This window comes from Triticum urartu, chromosome 5A, assembly GCF_056163025.1.
Source record: "Triticum urartu cultivar PI428250 chromosome 5A, HENAU_Tu73, whole genome shotgun sequence".
NCBI classification, from domain to species: Eukaryota; Viridiplantae; Streptophyta; class Magnoliopsida; order Poales; family Poaceae; genus Triticum; species Triticum urartu.
The window spans coordinates 308,192,759-308,210,974 of record NC_141877.1 but is presented as its reverse complement, the minus strand read 5'-3'; positions in this window follow the sequence as shown (position 1 = coordinate 308,210,974).

Here is an 18,216-nt window from a genome sequence, read left to right as displayed (position 1 = left end):
TTGTGTAGTGATCTACCCTTAGATCACTATTGTACTCCCTTGCCAAACTCAGTGTAGGGTATACAATAGATCTGGTACATAGCATGGCATACTTTATAGAACCTATGGTTGAGGCATAGGGAATGACTTTCATTCTCTTTCTATCTTCTGCCGTGGTCGGGCTTTGAGTCTTACTCAATTTCACACCTTGTAACACAGGCAATGATTCTTTCTTTGACTGTTCCATTTTGAACTACTCCAAAATCTTGTCAAGGTATGTACTCATTGAAAAACTTATCAAGCGTCTTGATCTATCTCCATAGATCTTGATGCTCAATATGTAAGTAGCTTTACCGAGGTCTTTTTTTTGAAAAACTCCTTTCAAAAACTCCTTTATGCTTTCCAGAAAATGTTACATTATTTCCGATCAACAATATGTCATTCACATATATTTATCAGAAATGTTGTAGTGCTCCCACTCACTTTCTTGTAAATACAGACTTCACCACAAGTCTGTATAAAACTATATGCTTTGATCAACTCATCAAAGCATATATTCCAACTCTGAGATGCTTGCACCAGTCCATAGATGGATCGCTGGAGATTGCACATTTTGTTAGCACCTTTAGGATCGACAAAACCTTCTGGTTGCATCATATACAACTCTTCTTTAAGAACTCCATTAAGGAATGTAGTTTTGACATCCATTTTCCAGATTTCATAAAATGTGCAAATTTGCTAAGATGATTCGGACAGACTTAAGCATCGCTACGAGTGAGAAAATCTCATCATAGTCAACACCTTGAACTTTGTCAAAAACCTTTTTCGACAAGTCTAGCTTTGTAGATAGTAACACTACTATCAGCGTTCGTCTTCCTCTTGAAGATCCATTTATTTTCAATGGCTTGCCGATCATCGGTCAAGTCAACCAAAGTCCACACTTTGTTCTCACACGTGGATCATATCTCAGATTTCATGGCCTCAAACCGTTTCGCGGAATCTGGGCTCATCATCGCTTCCTCATAGTTCGCAGGTTCATCATGGTCTAGTAACATGTGACGCCCGGGTAATTAAGCTACAGTGATCCTCTGCTAATGATGCCACGTCACCTCGATTATAGTCGCTAATCTCGAGTTAGTTCGAGACCAATTCTAATTCAAATTCAAAATCAGGCAAACAATAAAACTTTTCAAATTTTAAAACTAAAATGTTCGGAGTGAACCAATTAATTCATAGGAAATTATGGTGGAGAAAACACACTTATTGTAAAAGGTTTAAATGCACTTAGGTAATTAAAGCAGTAGGTAAAACAATTATATAAATGCCTTTCTATTTATAAAATATCAGAATATCTTATTTAGTTGCCTGAAATTAATAGGTCAGTAGCATAATTATTATTGCTAAGTTGGGACTTGCTTTTAGGTTTTATAAAACTGTAATGAATCAAAAAGGAAATGAAAATAGAAAAGAAAAGTAAAAAGAAAGAAACTAGCAAAAAAAAAGAGGGAACCCCCTCCCACGGCCTACTGGCCTAGTTGGCCGGCCCATTCGGGCGCAGGCCCAACCGGCCACCCCCTCCCCTTATCCATACCCCCCCGAAACCCTAACCACCCCGTCACCCACTTCCCCTCCCCACGACGCCACTCCCTCCCCCCCTCTCCTCTCGATCCCATCTGGATCGGGGAGAGGCCCGACCCCGTCGCCCGTCCCCGCACGCCTCCCCCCCGCGCGCTCGTCCCCTGCGCGCCCATGGCCGCAGCCGCCTGGCGTTGTCTCCTGACGCCGCCGGGAGGACCACATCGCTGGAGCCCTGCGCCGCCACGAATCCGCCGCCTCCTTGTCTCTTCCTCACGCCGCCTCGACCACGCCTCCGTCGCCGGCACCCAACCCGGCGCCGCCCTCGCCGGACACGCCGCCTCGCCTCTCCCTCACCGGACGCCAACGCGCCCCGTCGCCCTCCCCTTCCCTGCTCGCAAGTGACCGCCGCTGTCCCCCTTCGCCCCCTCTCTCTGGGTAGCCACGGTCACCGTCCTCCCCGCGCATGGTCGACGCGCTCCGGCCGCGCCCGTTGCGCGCTCACCGCGCCCTTCTCCCCGTCGCCACGGCCTGTCATCGGCGTCGCGCCCACTTGCCCCTTCCCGCGCTCGCGTTGATGGCCACCGCCGCGTCGGAGCCACCCACACCCAACGCTCGTCGTTGCCCGCACCATCCCGCCTGCAGGATAGGGCCTTGCCCTCGCCAGCCCCGGCTGGTGCTGCTCTTCGCTGCTGGCGCCCGCCGCGCCTGCGGTGGCCCTTACGGCCCCGCCTCTCCGCCGGCCACCACTACACCTGGCCTTGCCCTTGCTTCCCCTTGCCGGTGCCGCGCCGCCGCTCCGGTGGCCATCGCCGGCCACGGCCTTGCCCGCGCCCCGTTCGGGCGGGCGCCCGCACCCGCTCGCCCGCGCCCTCTAGGCCCCGACGGGCCACAGACATGTGGGGCCCGGCCCCAAAACGTTAAAAAGAAAAGAAAAAAAAGACTTAATAAAATTAATTAATAATTAATTAATTAGTGAATTAATTAACTTAATTAATCTTGTTTAGTTAACCTAATTAAGTATTGTTAGTTAATTAAACTGTGATTAGATTAGTTAAATCCTAATTAGAGTAAACAGTGTATGACATGCGGGACCCACACGTCAGATTGACCCAGTCAACTCCCTGTTGACTGCTGACGTCATGATGACGTCAGCGTGCACTATTCTGGATAATGTTAGAATTAAATAGTTAAATAAATTCTAAAAATGATAAAAATCCTTTTAAAATTAATATAAAATAAACCGTAGCTCGGATGAAAATACTTTGTACATGAAAGTTGCTCAGAACGACGAGACGAACCCGGATACGCAGCCCGTTCGTCCGCCACGCATCCCTAACCTATCAAACTCGCAACTTTCCCCCTCCGGCTCCTCTGCCCGAAAACGCAAAACACCGGGATACTTTCCCGGATGTTCCCCCCTTCATCGGTATCACCTCATACCACGTTAGAGCACCTCTAGAACTGATACTTGTCAGGTCATGCATCGCTATGCAACTGCTTGCTTAAATATTTATTGTTTCTTCCCCCTCTTCTCTCGCTAGACACCGAGACCGACGCCGCTGCTACCCAGTACGACTACGGAGTTGACGACCCCTCTCTCTTGCCAGAGCAACCAGGCAAGCCCCCCCTTGATCACCAGATATCGCCTACTCTTCTCTATACTGCTTGCATTAGAGTAGTGTAGCATGTTACTGCTTTCCGTTAATCCTATTCTGATGCATAGCCTGTCCTTGCTACTACTGTTGTTACCATTACCTGCTATCCTACTGCTTAGTATAGGATGCTAGTGTTCTATCAGTGGCCCTACACTCTTGTCCGTCTGCCATGCTATACTACTGGGCCGTGATCACGCCGGGAGGTGATCACGGGCATATACAATATACTTTACACAGTTACCTTACCTGTGATACTGTTCGGAGATGGGGGCTGAAGGGGCAGGTGGCTCCATCCCGGTAGAGGTGGGCCTGGGTTCCCGACGGCCCCCGACTGTTACTTTGAGGCAGAGCGACAGGGCAGGTTGAGACCACCTAGGAGAGAGGTGGGCCTGGCCCTGGTCGGCGTTCGCGGATACTTATCACGCTTAACGAGATCTGGGTATTTGATCTGAGTCTGGCCATTTGGTCTATACGCACTAACCATCTACGTGGGAGTAGTTATGGGTATCCCGGCGTCGTGGTATCAGCCGAAGCCTTCGTGACGTCAGCGACTGAGCGGCGCGCGCCGGATTGGAACGTAAGCCTGCTCTTGTATTAAGGGGGCTAGTTCTGCTTCCGGCCGCGTTCGCAACGTGCAGGTGTGCTAAGGGCGATGGGCCCAGACCCCTGTGCGCTTAGGTTTAGACTGGCGTGCTGACCTCTCGGTTGTGCCTAGGTGGGGCTGCGACGTGTTGATCTTCCGAGGCCGGGCATGACCCAGGAAAGTGTGTCCGGCCAAATGGGATCAAGCGTGTTGGGGAATGTGGTGCACCCCTGCAGGGAAGTTAATCTATTCGAATAGCCGTGATCTTCGGTAACAGGACAACTTGGAGTTGTACCTTGACCTTTTGACAACTAGAACCGGATACTTAATAAAACACACCCTTCCAAGTGCCAGATACAACCGGTGATCGCTCTCTCACAGGGCGACGAGGGGAGGATCATCGGTTAGGATTATGCTATGCGATGCTACTTGGAGGACTTCAGTCTACTCTCTTCTACATGCTGCAAGACGGAGGCTGCCAGAAGCGTAGTCTTCGAAAGGACTAGCTATCCCCCTCTTATTCCGGCTTTCTGCAGTCCAGTCCACATATAATAGCCTTATTCTAGTTGATACCAATGCATACATATGTAGTGTAGCTCCTTGCTTGCGAGTACTTTGGATGAGTACTCACGGTTGCTTTCTCCTTCTTTTCCCTCTATCCCTTCTACCTGGTTGTCGCAACCAAATGTTGGAGTCTAGGAGCCAGACGCCACCGTCGACGACGACTCCTACTACACCGGAGGTGCCTACTACTACGTGATGCCCGCTGTCGACGACCAGGAGTAGTTAGGAGGATCCCAGGCAGGAGGCCTGCGCCTCTTTCGATCTGTATCCCAGTTTGTGCTAGCCTTCTTAAGGCAACTTGTTTAACTTATGTCTGTACTCAGATATTGTTGCTTCCGCTGACTCGTCTATGATCGAGCTCTTGTATTCGAGCCTTCGAGGCCCCTGGCTTGTAATATGATGCTTGTATGACTTATTTTATTTGTAGAGTTGTGTTGTGATATCTTCCCGTGAGTCCCTGATCTTGATCGTACACGTTTGCGTGTATGATTAGTGTACGATTGAATCGGGGGCGTCACAAGTTGGTATCAGAGCCGACTGCCTGTAGGAATCCCCTTTCCAACTCCTTGGCCGAAGTCGAGTCTAGACTTTACAAAACTTTTACTAACATGGCTGTGCGGCCCATGGGCCCACGTCGCCATTTGGTGGTATTAGAATATTTTATTCCTCGTCTATACTCTGGGACTCTGAACTCTCTTCTATTCGGGTTAAATGATTTTGCTAAAAACAAAACTAACTTTAGGTTCTCGATAATACTTCTCCCGGAGAGCCCCTCACTTCAGATGATCGCTTGATGCACTAGAAGATACCGAAGTTACTCTACGATGTTCTCTTGAGTCTTTGTGACGTCGCATTTGCGATTTCCGTCCACCGTCAACCCCTATGGAAATTGCATACACTTGCCATTCATACAATCATTCCCCGTTGATCTTGTTATTACAAGATGTCCCAAAATACTTTGTGTTGTTCCAAAAATCCTTTGAGCTTAGTGCCTTGCTGTACTTTGTCACCTGAATACCCCTACGGATAATTCTCGCCCTTACCGAGTATCCGCTCATCCCCAGTTGATTCAGGTATTTCACAAAAGTCTTCGTAATACCATTCGTTCTTCTGAAAATCCTCAACAGCCTAATGCTCTTGAAATTCTTGCTTGCTAGCATTATGATTAATCCAATAAGTCTAGTAATCTTATTGGCATCCTTGTCATTATCAATTAGAGTTTATTGATTCGATATGCTGCGGATGCTTGCAATCCTTAGAATTAACCCTTCCGGCTCAGACATCATGTTAACCATCAGCTGGTTCTCGACCAATCGGATTGCCATCGATTGTACCCCTAAGCTTACGCAACTTATCCATCCTTAATCAAAGTGTTTGCTTCTGATCTCTTGGTCAGAAATCATAATTCTTTTGCATTTGAGCTTTGAATTATTCAGTTGTTTCTATAGTCTAATCTCCTTGCATTGTTTCTCCCTCTGGTTGAGTACCGATGCTCACATCAGATCCTTTGAGGACCACCGGATCCTTTGTTGGATTTTAACCGTTAGAGTCCTTCATATCCAATCACTTTGGAAGTTCTTTCTCCATTGATAAATCCTATCCTCTGATTGACCAACCATGCTCTTCTTTCGAGCTTGTGGTATTTACTATTGAAGCTTGTGGTATATGTTTCCACGATACCCTGATGGGTTGAACCTATGCCTTCCTTAATATGCGTGAACTTGAAAGTTTTCACGAGTCACACACTTCTGGTATTTTGCTAGATAAAATTTCAACACTACAAATTCCTCGAATGTGAGAAGTGAATGAAAGGTTATGCATTGGAGAAGTGGGAGTCAACCTTGAACTTTGTGTTCATGCCCATGGACACGATGTAGATCCTATCATAGAAGCTTCTTGCAATATTAACTATTTCCTTAATATGACACCATCTGGTACCTATGTATTGATCATTTGCAATCATGATCCCGACCACATTTTCTCCTTGATTCCATTTCTCAGACAAGTTAAAGCACTTGTCTTTTGTTGATCGATACATCTCTGCAACCTCTATTTTTGATCTTCCTCGAGTATTAACCTCTGGTATCTCGAGTACTGTGTTGCTTCCTGCGAGTCTTCATCTAGTATTGTTTCTCACCGATCTCGGATCCCCCCAGGTTCTGAGATATTAGTCACTCGAGAACACCGATAAGTGAATCGATTCCGCACTCTGATTCAATAACTCTAAGTAATTCTTGTTGCTTACGAGTTTAATAATCCTTCAAGTCATTCCTAGCCTGATCGGCTATATCATTATCATGCTAAATTTTAACTATGCTACCTGGTCCTTAATCTCGGAGCACAACTTTCGATGATGAGCTAAACTTACATCGATCTTCCTCGTCATATCAGTTCACCTTGAGCAACAAGCTTGATTTAAAGTTTGTGTCCTACCCATGGTTCCAATGACCTTCCGCTTCATCATTTCTTTGACTCGATGTCGTTGCTGATTGTTTACATCTTGAAATCTCTCGACAAATGTGTCGTGAACATCATCAACCTTATGAGGTCTTCCAAGATATCTATCGAATTCTTGATGAGAAATAGCATCCTTTGCCCTCGATGATTTGGGTTATCATCGACAACATTATTGCATTCCCTCCAACACAAAACTTGTTCCTGTTTTGTGCTGTACCTTGAGTTCCTTGCTATCCAACTTATGTTATGTTCTACCGCGGAGTATTACCATATTTGATGTCAAGAATGTTGTGAGGATTGCTCCACCACTTAAGAATTCTTGGTATAGTGATACTTCTCACCATGACCATTCTTTCTTGGTCCTCGTATTGATTCCAACTGGGGTACCAACAAGTGAACGGTGATGTTTGGATTTTTCCCTTCTAGCAACCCTATTGCTTTGGAGTTAATGATCGATAATTCATTCTTAGCCTATCGGTTGCTGAACCACCATTCTAACGTTGATCATGCTACTATAAGCCCACATTTCGGTTGCACCTTTCAACTATGATTGATGGTGTATGTTTTCCTAGAGCATACAAAATTATATCATTTGAATTGACTAGTGTCATCTTCTTGTTCACATTATTGTGGAAAGCCCTCTGTTTAAAATTCTCGATGAATTGTCGCTGAGCCCATCAGCCACCTTCTCATTCCCTCCTTGGTTTAATGATGAACTATTATTCCAGGAACCCTCTCCCATGGTTCATTTCCCGAGAATCTTGCAATGTCATTTCGACTAATTGTGTTGCACCTTTTCTTCTCGGACATCCTGAGTCTGAGGTATCATGACACCAATTAGATCCGCACCTCGGTCAGATATGATGGTTGGAACATATTTCCAAGAGTTATAACATTGTTCTTTAACCCGGTAAGGTGATTCGTGCCTAGCGCACCTGGTCGGAGGCCCTATTGTTATAGTTCCCCTTTTAGCAAGGTTACCCCTTCTTCCGTGGGAAACTGTAAGATTTATTCTACAAGTTATTCCTGATGGATCCTATTTGTTTCCAAAGTCTGATTTTCACCTGTTGACCATGTCAATGCTATCTCGAAGCATGTCTGTGGTACTCCGATTTTCAATAAGAGCATTTGAAGCCCAATGCTAAATGTTTCTTGCTCAATTATCCAAACACCGTTGTATGGGTAATGTCTTGAAATTCCTCTCCCCTTACCTACTTTCTATCCTGTCATGGATATCATGCTCTGATTGTTCTTGGGAAGGATATACCCTTGAAAATGTGTTTAAACACATTTTCCTTTCCATTCTTCTGTTAAACCTGATAATCACATTTTCCTTTCCATTGTCTTGTTAAGCTTTCTTGTAATCTGATTTAACTGAGCAGTGATAATTCCCTGCTTAGTAAGCACCTCGTTGTACAACTCTGTCAGTAAGACCCTGTTACCATTGTTGATAGCATCCCGGTAACCACCGATGGACGAGAACTTTGCCTATTGGTCCGCCTCGTTCAACGAGCAGGAAAATGGTTCTCTTCGTCCCTCGCCCTTGGTATCGGTCTAGTTGCCGACATAACTGACAGGCTAGTCTCTGACATGCCTTGCTATCGTGACCATGCAAGATGTCACCACTCCTACTTTTATCCCACATGGTGGGCCCATAACCCACAGTTCCACAAGATCGAAACCTGACTCTCATGTACAACCCTGTTTCCAAAGTGTATGACCATTGAGGTTTTTATTCATGAACATAACAACAATTATTCTCTGACTTTAAATGAATAATCGTATTGCAATAAACATGATCAAATCATATTCATGCTCAACGAAAACGCCAAATAACATTTATTTAGGTTTAACACTAATCCCGAAAGTATATGGAGTGTGCGATGATGATCATATCAATCTTGGAACCACTTCCAACACACATCGTCACTTCTCCCTCAACTAGTCCCTGTTTATTCTGTAACTCATGTTTCGAGTTACTAATTTTTTAGCAACCGAACAAGTATCAAATACCCAGGGGCTACTATAAACACTAGTAAGGTACACATCAATAACCTGTATATCAAATATACCCTTGTTCACTTTTCCATCCTTCTTATCCACCAAATATTCAGGGCATTTCCGCTTCCAGTGATCATTTCCTTTGCAGTAGAAGCACTTAGTCTCAGGCTTAGGTCTAGACTTGGGCTTCTTCACTTGAGCAACTTGCTTGTTGTTCTTCTTGAAGTCCCCCTTCTTCCCTTTGCCCTTTTCCTTGAAACTAGTGGTCTTGTCAACCATCAACAGTTCATACTCTTTCTTGATTTCTACCTTCATTGATTTCATCATCATGAAAAGCTTGGGAATCGTTTTCGTCATCCCTTGCATACTATAGTTCATCACGAAGTTCTACTAACTTGGTGGTGGTGACTAGAGAATTCTGTCAATCACTATTTTATCTGGAAGATTAACTCCCACTTGATTCAAGCGATTGTAGTACCCATATAATCTGAGCACATGCTCACTGCTTGAGCTATTCTCCTCCATCTTTTAGCTACAGAACTTGTTGGAGACTTCGTATCTCTCAACTCGGGTATTTGCTTGAAATATTAACTTCAACTCCTGGAACATCTCATATGGTCCATGACGTTCAAAACGTCTTTGAAGACCCGATTCTAAGCCGTTAAGCATGGTACACTAAACTATCAAGTAGTCATCATATTGAGCTAGCCAAACGTTCATAACGTCTGCATCTGCTCCTGCAATAGGTCTGTCACCTAGCGGTGCATCTAGGACATAATTCTTCTGTGCAGCAATGAGGATAAACCTCAAGTTACGGACCCCGTCCATGTAATTGCTACCATCATCTTTCAACTTACTTTTCTCTAGGAACACATGTAAAACATAGGGAAGCAACAACGCGAGCTATTGATCTACAACATTATTTGCAAAATACTATCAGGACTAAGTTCATGATAAATTAAAATTCAACTAATCATATTACTTAAGAACTCCCACTTAGATAGATATCCCTCTAATCATCTAAGTGATCACGTGATTCATATCAACTAAACCATGTCCGATCATCATGTGAGATGGAGTAGTTTTCAATGGTGAACATCACTATGTTGATCATATCTACTATATGATTCACGCTCGACCTTTCGGTCTCTAGTGTTCCGAGGCCATATCTGCATATGCTAGGCTCGTCAAGTTTAACCCGAGTATTCTGCATGTGCAAAGCTGGCTTGCACCCATTGTAGATGAACGTATAGCTTATCACGCCCGATCATCACGTGGTGTCTCGGCACGACGAACTTTGGCAACGGTGCATACTCAGGGAGAACACTTTTATCTTGAAATTTAGTGAGAGATCATCTTATAATGCTACCGTCAATCAAAGCAAAATAAGATGCATAAAGGATAAACATCACATGCAATCAATATAAGTGATATGATATGGCCATCATCATCTTGTGCTTGTGATCTCCATCTCCGAAGCACCGTCATGATCACCATCGTCACCGGTGCGACACCTTGATCTCCATCGTAGCATCGTTGTCGTCCCACCAACTATTGCTTCTACGACTATCGCTACCGCTTAGTGATAAAGTAAAGCAGTTACAGGGCGATTGCATTGCATACAATAAAGCGACAACCATATGGCTCCTGCTAGTTGCTGATAACTCGGTTACAAAACATGATCATCTCATACAACAAAATATAGCATCATGCCTTGACCATATCACATCACAACATGCCCTGCAAAAACAAGTTAGATGTCCTCTACTTTGTTGTTGCAAGTTTTATGTGGCTGCTACGGGCTGAGCAAGAACCGTTCTTACCTACGCATCAAAACCACAACGATAGTTCGTCAAGTTAGTGTTGTTTTAACCTTCTCAAGGACCGGGAGTAGCCACACTCGGTTCAACTAAAGTTGGAGAAACTGACACCTGCCAGACACCTATGTGCAAAGCACGTCGGTAGAACCAGTCTCGCGTAAGCGTACGCATAATGTTGGTCCGGGCCGCTTCATCCAACAATACCACCAAACCAAAGTATGACATGCTGGTAAGCAGTATGACTTGTATCGCCCACAACTCACTTGTGTTCTACTCATGCAAATAACATTTACGCATAAAACCTGGCTCGGATGCCACTGTTGGGGAACATAGTAATTTCAAAAAAATCCTACCCACACGCAAGATCATGGTGATGCATAGCAACGAGAGGGGAGAGTGTTGTCCATGTACCCACGTTGACCAAAAGCGGAAGCGTTAGCACAACGCGGTTGATGTAGTCGTACGTCTTCACGATCCGACCGATCCAAGTACCGAACGCACGGCACCTCCGAGTTCTGCACACGTTCAACTCGATGACGTCCCGTGAGCTCCGATCCAGCAAAGCTTCACATGAGAGTTTTGTCAGCACGGCGGCATGGTGAAGGTGATGATGATGCTACCGACGCTGGGCTTCGCCTAAGCACCACTACGATATGATCGAGGTGGATTATGGTGGAGGGGGGCACCGCACATGGCTAAGAGATCAATGACCAATTGTTGTGTCTATGGGGTGCACCCTGCCCCCGTATATAAAGGAGCAAGGGGGAGGAGGCGGCCGGCCAGGGAGAGGCGCGCCAAGAGGGGAGTCCTACTCCCACTAGGAGTAGGACTCCTCCTTTTCCTAGTGGGAGTAGGAGAAGGGGGAAGGAAAGGGAGAGGAGGAGAAGGAAAGAGGGCGCCGGCCCCCTTTCCCTAAACCAATTCGGTTCGGGCCTTGAGGGGGCGCGCCCCACACTCCCCTTGCTTCCCTCTATTTCCTCATAATACCGATCGTCACCGAACTTTAAGCGTGCGGACCCTACGGGTTCGAGAACTATGTAGACATGACCGAGACTCATCTCCGGTCAATAACCAATAGCGGAACCTGGATGCTCATATTGGTTCCTACATATTCTACGAAGATCTTTATCGGTCAAACCGCATAACAAAATACGTTGTTCCCTTTGTCATTGGCATGTTACTTGCCCGAGATTTGATCGTCGGTATCTCAATACCTAGTTCAATCTCGTTACCGGCAAGTCTCTTTACTCGTTCCGTAATGCATCATCCCACAACTAACTCATTAGTCACATTGCTTGCAAGGCTAATAGCGATGTGCATTACCGAGAGGGCCCAGAGATACCTCTCCGATACACAGAGTGACAAATCCTAATCTTGATTCATGCCAACCCAACAAACACCTTCGGAAACACCTGTGGAGCATCTTTATAATCACCAAAGAAAGATGGGATGCCAACCGAGGCATCCCCAAGCTTAGATGCTTGAGTATCCTTAGAATATTTACTTGGGGTGCCTTGGGCATCCCCAAGCTTTAGCTCTTGCCTATCTTTATTCTTCTCACATCGGTAACTCCTCGTTCTTCGAACACTTCATCCACAAAAAACTTTAACAAAAACTTTGTGAGATCCGTTAGTATAATAAAGCAAATCATTACCTTTAGGTACTGTTGCAAACTCATTCCAATTTTATATTAGAACTATATCTAGTGTATTCCAACTTCACCATGGTTCATACCCCCCGATACTACCCATAGATTCATCAAAATAAGCAAACAACACACGAAAAACAGAATCTGTCTACAACAGGACAGTCTATAGAAATCTGAAGGTTTAGTAAATTCTGTAACTCCAAAAATTATGAAATAAATTTGAAAATTTGAAATATTTGTACAGAGGTAAAGTGCAAAAAGTTTCAGACCCATTTGACTTTCCAGTAAAAAAATGTAAAATCACGCGCTACAGCCAAAGTTTTTGTTTTTGTTCTGCACATAGTAAACAAGCAATCTAATCATCCTAAAACCAAAGCTCGGCACATTATTTTTATAATACAATGGATATATATATGGGGATAATTATTTATAGAGAAACTTCCATGAAAAATTCTACATTGTTTCCATGAGCATGAACACAAGTGCTCAAGGTCGACCCTCACTTCTTCAATGCATAACTTTCCAATCACTTCTCTTTTTGAAAACCTTTTTAGGCATGAGAGGCAAGTAATTTTTTTTGGGTATTTTCATTCTTTAAAAAAAATTATGTTTCACCCACAACTAAACAGAAAAAAAAATAAAAAAAGAAAATCTACTTAGTGAAGAAAGCAAACAAGCATACACGAGAATATAAACCCCACGCTATTGCTCCCCAGCAACGGCGCCAGAAAAGAGCTTGATAATCCCCAAGTGCAAGGAGTCATCGTAACAATTTCCAAAGGTGGAAGTGATAAGTATGGAGTGTCGAACCCACAAGGAGCTAAAAGTAAGATCAATATTCTCTCAAGCCCTATCTGCCACTGATACGACTCTACTTACACGGAATGTTTGCTTCCAACTAGCAATGAGAAATAAAACTATGTTGTGGGTATGAAGAGGATAACTTTGTATGATATCAGAGAGCTAAAATATAAAAGTAGGTGCGGTTATCATGAAGTTAGAATATATTACTAAATATTATAAATAGCGAGTGTGGAACAATGGTGGATCCGTGTGCGGAATTGTCCTAGGCAATCGTTAACAAGACTGGTAATCACTATTGCAGTTTCATATGAGGGAGAGGCATAAGCTAACATACTTTCTCTACTTGGATCATATGCACTTATGATTGGAACTCTAGCAAGCATCCGCAACTACTAAATATCATTAAGGTAAAACCCAACCATAGCATTAAAGCATCAAGTCCTCTTTATCCCATACGCAACAACCACCTTACTCGGGTTTGTGTTTCAGTCACTCACACAACCCACTATAAGTGAATCATAAACGTATTGCAACACCCTACAGCGGGAATCCCTCACGCTTGTGTAACACGGAGGGCACCATAGGACAGCATCAAAGTAAAACATACAACTCATACCAATCTAGATCATCAATCAATCCCAAAGACAAAGGATATCTACTCAAAACATCATAGGATGGCAACACATCATTGGATCATAATATGTGGCATAAAGCACCATGTTCAAGTAGGGATTACAGCGGGGTGCGGGAGAGTGGACCGCGTAAAAGAGATGAGGATGGTGATGATGATGGTGATGTTGATGAAGACGATCACCGCGACGATGATTCCCCTCTCGATGGCACTCCGGTGCCACCAAGAGAGAGGAGAGGTTCTCCCCCTTGTGCTTCCTCCTCCATGGCCTCCCCCTAGATGGGGAGACGTTCCCCCTCTGGTCCTTGGCCTTCATGGTGATGATGGCCCCTCCGGGATCCTCCTCCATGCCCTCCGATGATGATGGCCCCCTCCGGCAGGGTGCCGGAGAGGGCCTAGATTGGTTTTCGGTGGCTACGGAGGCTTCTGGCGGTGGAACTCCCGATCTAGGTTAATTTTTCGAGGTTTCTATATTTATAGGAATTTTTGGCGTCGGTCTCACGTCAAGGAGGTGCCCGAGGCGTCCACGAGGCAGGCCCACGCGCCTGGGGGGGCACCCTCGTGGACGCCCCGGGACTCTCCTGGACCAACTCTTTTACTCCGGGGTCTTCTTTTGGTCCATAGAAAATCGTCAAAAATTGGCACATCAATTGGACTCCATTTGATATTCCTTTTCTGTAAAACTCAAAAACAAGGAAAAAACAGAAACTGACACTGGGCACTAGGTTAATAGGTTAGTCCCAAAAATCATATAAAATAGCATATAAATGCATATAAAACATCCAAGGTTGATAATATAATAGCATGAATACTTCATAAATTATAGATACGTTGGAGACATATCAGCATCCCCAAGCTTAATTCCTGCTCGTCCTCGAGTAGGTAAATGATAAAAGAAATAATTTATGAAGTGTGAATGCTAGCAAGTGCATAAGTTTCATCAATAATAGTTTCAATCACTTTTTATAGCATCATTATATATCATAACAGTAGCTCATCTTCATAAAACTTTTCATGATCAAGTAACAAGCTATTCACATGTTAAAGTATAGATCATAACATTTCTTGAAACTAACAAACTATATTCTCAGTCATCAAACAATTGCAATTCATCTTATTTTCAGGAAGGGTCTATATCAGAGCTTTGATTTAGCAAACACCACATACTCAACTATCATTTAGTCTTTCACAATTGCTAACACTCACGTGATATTTATGGGTTCAAAGTTTTAATCGGACACAAAGAAAGATAGGGGCTTATAGATTCTCCTCCCAACCTTTTATCTCAAGGGTAATGTCAACAATAATAGTTCATGAAACTTACATCCAATTGGATATATATATATATATATCAGGATCTTTCCAACACAATGTGCTTGCCAAAGGATAAAATGTAAAAATGAAAGGCATGACTCTTGCATAAGGGTAGAAGATAAAAGTAAAAGATAGGCCCTTCGCAGAGGGAAGCAGAGGTTGTCATGTGCTTTTATGGTTGGATGCACAAAATCTTAATGCAAAAGATCGTCACTTTATATTGCCACTTGTGATATGGACCTTTATTATGCAGTCCGTCGCTTTTATTTCTTCCACATCACAAGATCATATAAAGCTTATTTTCTCCACATTAATAGATCATACATATTTAGAGGGCAATTTTTTTATTGCATGCACCGATGACAACTTACTTGAAGGATCTTACTCAATCCATAGGTAGGTATGGTGGACTCTCATGGCAAAACTGGTTTAAGGAATGTTTGGAAGCACAAGTAGTATCTCTACTTGGTGCAAAGAATTTGGCTAGCATGAGGGGGAAAAGCAAGCTCAACATGTTGGATGATCAAAGACAATATACTTTATTTCGGATATAAGGAAACATAACCCATTACGTTGTCTTCCTTGTCCGACATCAACCTTTTAGCATGTCATATTTCAACGAGTGCTCACAATTACAAAAGATGTCCAAGATAGTATATTTATATGTGAAATCTCTCTTCCTTCAATATTCTTTCATGAATTGTTCAAGTGACCAATTCTACGTTTGCTAACTTTCAATAAGTTTACTACCTATACTTGTTCTATGTGAAGTCATTACTCCCCTTGGTATAAGCATATGAAACATATATAAATTCAGATTTATGATATTCGATTATTCAACCATTTACTCATAGGATATACATGAAGCACGTGAGTAAATGACAAAGTACTCCAAAAGATAATAGTGAAGGACACTGAGTAGTCAAATAATTAACTAGACATGGGAGGATTCTTTTTCATTTAATATTTCAGATCCAATGATTTTAATCGAACAGCAAGTAAAATTGAAAATATGCTCCAAGCAAAACACATATCATGTGACGAATAAAAATATAGCTCCGAGTAAGGTATACCGATAGTTTTGAAGACGAAAGAGGGGATGCCTTCCGGGGCATCCCCAAGCTTAGGAGCTTGAGTCTTCCTTGAATATTACCTTGGGGTGCCTTGGGCATCCCCAAGCTTAGGGTCTTTTGACTCCTTATTCTCTTCATATCGATATCTCACCCAAAGCTTGAAAACTTCAATCACACAAAACTTAACGAAACTTCATGAGATAGGTTAGTATGATAAAGAGTAAACCATTCACCTTGGTACTGTCAAAGACAAAGATCATAATTGTACTCACACAATGCCTACTGTACCATATCATTTCTACAATTTATATTGAGGAATATATGTCATAGAAACTAGAAAACAAGCAAACTATGCAATGAAAACAGAATCTGTCAGAAACAGAACAGTCTGTAATGATCTGAACACTAACCATACTTCTGCTACTCAAAAAATTATGAAATAAATTGGTGGACGTGAGGGATTTGTCTATTAATATTCTGCAAAAATAATCAGCACCAAAGCACTCTTCTGTAAAAAAAAATGCCAGCTAATCTCGTGAGCGCAAAGTTTCTGTTTTTCACAGCAAGATCACATTAACTTTCACCCAAGTCTTCCCAAAGGTCTTACTTGGCACTTTATTGAAACAAAAGCTATAAAACATGATTACTACAGTAGCTTAATCATGTAAACACACAAAAACAGTAAGGGTAAATATTGGGTTGTCTCCCAACAAGCGCTTTTCTTTACTGCCTTTTAGCTAGGCATGATGATTTCAATGATGCTCACATGAAAGATAAGACTTGAACATAAAGAGAGCATCATGAAGAATATGACTAGCAAATTTAAACCTAATCCACTTCCTATGCCTAGGGATTTTGTGAGCACACACTTTATGGGAACAAGAATCAACTAGCATAGGAAGGCAAAACAAGTATAACTTCAAAACTTTAAGCACATAGAGAGGAAAACTTGATATCATTGCACTCCTACAGGCATGTATTCATCCCTCATAATAATTTTCAGTAGCATCATGAATGAGTTCAACAATATTACCATCACATAAAGCATTCTTTTCATGATCTACGAGCATAGAAATTTTACTACTCTCCACATAAGCAAAATTCTTCTCAATCGGAATAGCAGGATCACTAGTTCCTAAAGTTGACACTCTTCCAAACCTGCTTTAGATAATAGTATTATTCATACTCCAAGAGATATAAGTTAAGTTCATGGAGCATTATACAATTAATATAAACTAACCCATATCCAAGCTCAAAATATATAAGTGAAGCACACAAAGCATTGTATAAAACCATACTCAAAAAATTTAAGTGAAGCACAAAGAGCAATTCTATAAGATCATAATTAAAAGATATAAGTGAAGCGCATGAAGCATTTTATAAACCAATGAAGGGCTATCTCATACTAGCATGGTTCATAAAGGAAGAACAAAAAACACAAAGGACACAAATCATGTGAACAAAACAAAAACCGAGGTATACCGATAATTGTTGAAGAAGAAAGATGGGATGCCAACCGGGGCATCCCCAAGCTTAGATGCTTGAGTATCCTTAGAATATTTACTTGGGGTGCCTTGGGCATACCCAAGCTTTAGCTCTTGCCTATCTTTATTCTTCTCACATCGGTAACTCCTCGTTCTTCAAACACTTCATCCACAAAAAACTTTAACAAAAACTTTGTGAGATCCGTTAGTATAATAAAGAAAATCACTGCCTTTAGGTACTGTTGCAAACTCAGTCCAATTTCATATTAGAACTATATCTACTGTATTCCAACTTCACCATGGTTCATACCCCCCGATACTACCCATAGATTCATCAAAATGAGCAAACAACACACGAAAAACAGAATCTGTCTACAACAGGACAGTCTGTAGAAATCTGAAGGTTTAGTAAATTCTATAAATCCAAAAATTATGAAATAAATTTGAATAATTTGTACAGAGGTAAAGTGCAAAAAGTTTCAGACCCATTTGACTATCCAGTAAAAAATGTAAAATCACGCGCTACAGCCAAAGTTTTTGTTTTTGTTCTGCACATAGTAAACAAGCAATCTAATCATCCTAAAACCAAAGCTCGGCACATTATTTTTATAATACAATGGATATA